The following is a 7,399-nucleotide window of genomic DNA, read 5'->3' as shown; positions in this document are numbered from 1 at the left end:
GTTTCAACTTAAATATGGGGTGGGGGAGTAGAGAGGATACAGCTTGGGACCAATCCAGAATGGGAAGGGAGTGACCCTGAACCAAAGTGACAACCCATAGAACAAATGAAGGAACAAAGGGGGAAGGAGAACCAGGACCCTGCCAATCATTGGGATTCCTCACCAGAATTTTCTAGACTTCAGGGTGAGGCCTCGAAGTGACAGACAGGACCCGGGTGTCATATAAACGATGATTGATCAATAACAGTAACTGGGGTAAACCATAATGGGGTAAAACATGGGGTACATGGGAAAAACCATTGGGAAAACAGTATAAAACAAACAGATGCATATAGAAAACAGGTAAAACCCCAAACCACACCACTACATGCACCTGTGTGTGATGGCACAGAGATGTTTGTCTGTTCCTGTGTGTGATGGCACACAAATGTTTGACCAACAAGTGCCAGCACTGTGCCCTGGACCTGCTCAGGCAGGATCATGTGCCAGCAGAGAGCAGGAAACAAACCCCAAGAAAACCAGTTTCCTCTGGCTGCAGGACAAAGTGTGGGGCTGGCACAGCCAGTCCTGCCCAGTGCCCTTGGGCTCAGTGTCCCTGCAGAGGAACCTGTTCAGCTGGAGGGGTCAGTCCAGGTATCTGTCCATGCCTTTGAACAAAGGGTTCTATTTAAAAAAAGAAAATAAATTTTAAAAAAATATTTAAGTTTGGGTGGAGCTCAAAAACCCCTGGTCCCCTCCAGAAAGGGGATTCTTTGCCCCTGGCAAGCTCAAACCTCTGCCCCCAGGCAGTGAGTGAGGAAGGAGGACCTGGCCCCACACTCTGATCTCCTCTCTCAGGGGCTGTGCTGTCCCCAGCACAGAGAGGCTGCTGTTACTGGGTGGGGAGCTCAGCTCCCAGCTGCAATGATAGCACAGAGTGTGATTTGCCTTTGGTTACTCCTACCTGCCTTCCCCCGATGTTTAGGGGCTGCTTGATCTGCGTGGGATTTTTTCATCTTGAGCACCGACAATCCTCTGATACTTCTTGTGCTTTTCTTTGACTCCAACCAGAGCCCTGAAGTTGTTTCTCATATCAAACGCTCCCAGTCAATCTGATTTTTTAGAAAACACAGCGTGTCTGGGGAGAAACCTGCAAAATATAGAACACATTCCCCATTTGCATCCGAATGTTGAAAAAAGCCCCATCACTCCTCTATGGCACATCATATCAGCACTACACCCGCCATGAAATATTCATGGCCATTTATTATGATGGTGTTTATTATCCTCATAAAACTTTCCAGCAATCAGTTTCTTTATTTGCTCAGCCTGCAGCGTGGATGGGGTGCTTTTGTGTCTCCTTCAGTGCTGGCAGTGTTGGAATTAATGCAGGGCCCCTGTCACCATAAGAACAACACCACTGCTTATCCTGAGCTCAGACCATCCCAGGCTGCTTGTGGCATCAACAGAGCAGTAATTAGGAAATGGAGGGTGACCATGAGAGTTGCTGGAATGGAATGAAATTCAACCCAATGTTGATTTCTTGACCCCAGTGGGACAGCACAGGGAGCAGAGGAGTTAAACTGTGCTGCGTTTGGTTGAGAGGGCAGTGAGACACAGAGTTGGTTTCCCCGTCCATGCATCCTCCCTGTGAGGTTAAAAAAGAGAAGGGAAGCACTCAGTGAGGACAGCTCCTGAAGGGTTTTGTGGCAACTGCCAGATTAATGTTAATGTAAGCTGCTAAAAGATTTTCAAGTGGATTAGTTCTCCATTTCCTCCTCGGCACCCTGAGGGGCTGGTGCTGGAAGAACAGACCTGAATCACCTCTGCAGCCACAAAGTTCCCTCCTGGCAACAAAGCAGAGGCGAGGGCTGGACCTGGAGGGACTGTGTGAGAGAGAGACTTTCTGGAACAGATTCATCTTCTTTATAGCAGTTCTTTACAGCAGGACACTTTGTAAGAGTGCCCATTCTGAAAACCTTTTATTCCTCCTGCCAGAGCTCACGAGCCCTGCCCTTTCCATGAGGAGGGGAGTAAAAAAAGATCTCTGAGGACAGCGAGAGCAAGAGCTCTCCTTTCACAGGGATGGCAATGCCGAGTCTCAGTGGAGTGACCTTGATACAACCTCTTGTTTCAAGCACACAGCAAACATCTCTGTGTTGAACAAACTGCTGCGAGAGGATTCGGGCTCCTCTCTTGCCAATGCACTGCTGCTGCTTTTCCCCAGAGCACGTTGTCTTCCAAAAGCAAACTGCATCAGCCTCAGAAAAATAAATAAATCTACTTTTCACATCATTTCATCTTCTGATAACAGTAATGAACTCAGTCTGAGGCATTACTGGGAATTAATGACTGCCTACCTCCTGACTCACCAGCTCTTCCCAGGCTATCATAAATTCCCAGGAGCTGTTGTGGGAACCACATATCACCTGGTAAGCTGAAAATAAAGACGTTATCCAGAACCCTGGGGCAAAAATCCAGCGTGGCAGTGCCACCTGAGAGCCTGGGGATGGAGATGAGCTCCCAGATAAACACTCAGCTCTGCCCTGGTGGCTCACTGGGGGCAAGAACCCGGAGCTGTTTCCTGCAGGATCCCAACCCTGGCTCTGTGTCACTCCTCCCAAATAAATCTGGCTGAAAGCAGCACACAGCACCCTTGGGGAACTGCTCCTCTGGATAATTAAACCCACACTGCCTGCCTTACCTTTAACCTTTCTTCCTGGCTAACTCACCGTGCTCTTGTCTGAGAGATTAAAGAGCCTCTCTGAAGCTGCCTCTGGATGCAGGCACTTCCAGACCATTATCACATCACCTCTAACCTGCTCCTAATAAACTAAACTTCATTACTGGAGCCAAGATCTGCAGCTCACACCTGCCTGGAAGTTGGAAACCATCGTGTCACACACATCAAGCCTCTTGGACTTTGTGCCTGTCAGATCACACAGATTTCAGTGGGGAGAAGAAGAGCTGGTAAAATTGGCTTATCTGTATATTTATTTAAATATCGAGATTTCCTGCTCTCCCAGTCTCAAATGTAAATTTTGTGCACTTAGAGTCAGTGATTAGGGTTAATGACTAAAGAGCATTCGGAAATTGTGCAATTTGTGAAGTCCTCCATCAGAAAGGACAGATTAGGTTTGCTTGTCCTTCTGAAAACCACAAATTTCTGTCACCAGCTGTTCATGGGACGTGTCTGTCTGGGCAGCTTGCCTCAAAAAATTTAATTAAATTTACCTAAATTCAGTTAGATTTAGTTATCATGTATTAATTACAGGCCATGCCCAGATTTCTGTGAGTTCCAGCATTCCACTGGCAGAACAGGTAGAGGTGGAATATGTTTTAATCTGCAGGAAATACAGCTGCCACATCAAACCAAAAGGCTGAGCAGCTCCACTCCAGCCCACAGCTGAATTCATTTACTGTTGGGTCTCACTTTTGCTGGAATCATCCATCCAAACCCCATATTCTCCAAGGACAATTGCTGTGTGAGGCAGGCCAGTGCAGGAGAGAGATTTGTCTGCTGACAGATTATCCCCAGGGAGAGCCAGTGCAACGCTCCAGGGCCTTGGAGAAGATGAGCCCTGAAAAAATAATTCTGCACTACAGACGTGTTCTTCTTCCCCCCCACCAAAATAGAGACCTCTCGCCCAGACATGCTGCACCCTCCCTCCCAACCTTCCTCTGCTCTCATTGCTGAGCCTGGACACACTTCAGCAAAGCCTCAAGTACAAGTTTTGACCCTCTCCAGTGGCTTCTTGTCTGTCTTGAACTCAGCAGCTCCTTAAAAAGATCAAGGAGAAAAAAACCCCAAGGGTTAATTGAAAGTGGAAGAAATGAGTGAAAAGGTGGCTATGTCCACCTTTTTTATACATTTTTATTATATGATTATATTATAATTATTTTTATTAGATTTTTATATTATATTTATTTATTTATATCAGTATAATATATTTATAAAAATATTTTATATATTTGATATAGTTGTATATAAAATATTTATATTATTATGATAATTAAAATATTGTTATTATATATTTTTATTAAATGTTAATAAAATAGAAATATTTAGGCCATTACATGTAAAAGCAGTGGGTCTGAATTTTGGTGGGACTTCCTGACAGGCATTACAGGCACTCCTCCACAGGCACCAGCCCTGCCCTTGGGCCCCTCAGGACAGAGCTGGGCTTGTCACAATCAGGACACAAAAGAACGACACTCACCCATCAGGTTGAGAAGTGAGGAGAGAAAGAGACAGTTTATTATGATTTGGGGTTTAAATAGGGTTTGGAATTTGATCAAGGATTGGGGGATGAGGGGAGCACCTTTCTGACCCCAGTGGTCAACTCAGAAGTCCATTCATTTGTCCTTCCCCCTAGAAAGAATGCTGTTTACAGAACATCAGTCTTTGATTTTCTTACTATTCATAAGAAAACTCCAGTTGAAATGAAAACAATCAGAAGGCTGAAAAATCAGAGTGACAGGGGCTCCCAGAGCAGCATCCACCCCACTGTGGGGAGCTGGGTCATGGATGTTGGTCAGCCCTGTGGCTGTCACTGTGTCCCTCCAGGGCTTTAACTGAGGCACTTTGGGCTTCCCGAGCAGTGGGGTTGGTGTGGAAGCAGCGCCTCATAAAAACGTCCCAGTCCCAATAACGCTGCTAAATCAGCTTCCTGGGATGCAGCCGTAACAAGCCCCCTGGAGAAGCTGTGGCAGCACAGGGAAGATTTTATTGGCCTTTAGTTATGAGCTTTGGCACAGCTCCCTGCATCTTGTTCTCTGGAAAACAGCAAGGAGGAGCACCCCAGCACTGCCTCACCTCCTCCAGCAGCTCCCCACTGCTCCCACACCTTGCCACACATGGGTGCAGCCACTGCAACAGCTGCAGCCCGCTTTTAATTCTCCAAACACCCAGAGATCAACACTTTCAGCTCTTTCCTCGGCTATTTTTCTGCTGGTGACCCGTGCACAATTGATTGAAGCCTCCTGACATGCCAGGTTCCTTGCTGCAACCTTGAGGAAAGTCCCACAGGTCAGCAGGGCACAGGCTGAGAGCTGCTGAGGTGAACGAGTCCCTGGAGGGGGAACCTCATGATTAAAAGCTCTTTAACCCAGCTGAACCCCTGCAGGATCAAAGGCAGAGGCTGGAAGGCTGGGTATGTGCAGAAAGACGTGGTTAATTGTGGGAGCAATTAGCCTCTGCAAGAATTCACCAGGTACACGATGAATTCTCTGTGCCTGGAAGTGTTTAAATCTCAGTGGAGATCTTTTGGGGAGATGAGCTTATGTTTGACCAGGGCGGATGGGCTTAATACAGGAATAGCCAATTTTATGCAAGAGGAGATGAACAGAATGGTCTTTTGAGCTGGAAAAATCTCTAAAATCTATGAAACTATTAATAGAGAGTGAAACATTTCTAGTGGGTTTGACAGCTAGATGACAAATCTGTGTTAAATTCCATGGGATCCAAAGAAACCGCTCAGCCTCGCTCTCTGATATCCTCCAAGGGGTTTCCCAGTGGGAGATTTTAGCTTTCCATTTTTCAGCTTTAGAATAATTTTCCGAATTGGAAAACTTCTCTCAACCTCCCCTCCTCTCACCTCCCCCTGCTCCTCCATCCTTTCCTCTGTCTCGGGGAGTACGTGCCAAGCTGTGTGTGGGTGAGCCCCTGGGAGAGGCAGCAGCAGAGCCATCCCACACGTGTGAGGAACAGAGCAGTGGGCACAAGTAGGAGAAGCCAAACTTTGCACTTTCCCAGCCCAGAGTGATCTCAGAGCCTGGGCATCACCCTCCTTTACCAACCCACAGTGTGAGGAGGGAGTGGCTGCACACATTTTGCTTCTCCCAGTTTGGGTTATCAATATTTCCCTTTTAACTCTGCTGTGGAGCACAATCTCCCCAAATCCATCAGGGCACAGCAGCTGTGCTTGGGGCTGGATCTCCCCAAATCCATCAGGGCATAGCAGCTGTGCTTGGGGCTGGATCTTCCCAAATCCATCAGGGCACAGCAGCTGTGATTGGGGCTGGATCTCCCCAAATCCATCAGGGCACAGCTGTGATTGGGGCTGGATCTCCCCAAATCCATCAGGGCACAGCTGTGATTGGGGCTGGATCTCCCCAAATCCATCAGGGCACAGCAGCTGTGCTTGGGGCTGGATCTCCCCAAATCCATCAGGGCACAGCAGCTGTGCTTGGGGCTGGATCTCCCCAAATCCATCAGGGCACAGCAGCTGTGCTTGGGGCTGGATCTTCCCCCTCCCATAATGGAAGCAGTCCTGAGGCTCATGGCATGCTGCAGGTGATTCAGAATTGATAATTGCTTCCAGGATCAATTGTTTCAGCCAAGGCTGCTGAGTTTGGTATTTTATATGGGTTTTGAAAAAGATGGCAGATAATTGAAGATGCAGAGTAACTCCCAATCAGTCCTCACCTCCAGTGGGCTTCCAGCCCCACCAAAATAGGAACCTCTCACCCAGACATGCTGCACCCTCCCTCCCAACCTTCCTCTGCTCTGATTGCTCAGCAGGGACACTCTTCAGCAAAGCCTTTGACCCTCTCCAGTGGCTTCCTTGTCTGTCTTGAACTCAGCAGCTCCTTAGCAAGATCAAGGAGGAAAAAAAAAAACCCAAGGGTCAATTGAAAGTGGAAGAAATTAATGGAAAGGCAGCTAGGCCCACCAATATTAATAAAAATATAAATATAAATTTTATTTTTATATAAATAAAAATATATTTAGGCCATTAAATGTAAAAGCAGTCAGCCTCTGAATTTTGGTGTGGCTTCCTGACAGGCAAGACCCTGTATTGGAAAAATCTTCTCTCTTATAAGGCTGCCAGTCCTCCAGAGAGCAAAGAGGTTAATTAAATAGAAGTAGAAAAGAATGCAATGTTTCCTGCACTTCCTTGTAATTTAAATGTGTGCTAAATACTGCATTCTTCCAGAAATCCCAAGTGGAAGAAGTAAAATAACAACCACTTGACGGTTGTAACCCAGAAGTCATATTTGTAATAGGAAGTTTATATAAACCCATTGAAAGCTTGGGGGGAAAAAAATAAGCAGCAGCCACTGCTGAAACTTCTGGAATGGGGTAATTTGCAGAAGAATTTGCAGAAAAACCCAAGACTTGGACAGGATTTTGAAGGTGCCAGTCCCTCTCCTCTCCAAGGAGGTTGTGATCATCCTCACAGAACAATTCACTGTGTACCACAGCAGGGACGGTGGGGAAGGGCCCTGGTGACACAGAGCTGGATTTCAAAAGCCAGGGAGGGTTTAACCCTTGGATCCTGCAGATCCTGCCTGTGCTGAGCTGCTCCAGCCTGGCTCAGGATGGGAAGGAGTGATGCTGTTCTACACTACAAACGACACAGACTCTGACTTCAGAAGGCTGAAAATGACTCCTTTATTTTTGGGATGTGTCTCCTTT

This window comes from Zosterops lateralis, assembly GCF_965231275.1.
Source record: "Zosterops lateralis genome assembly, chromosome: 21".
In the NCBI taxonomy this organism is placed as follows: domain Eukaryota; kingdom Metazoa; phylum Chordata; class Aves; order Passeriformes; family Zosteropidae; genus Zosterops; species Zosterops lateralis.
This window is presented reverse-complemented; position numbering follows the sequence as displayed.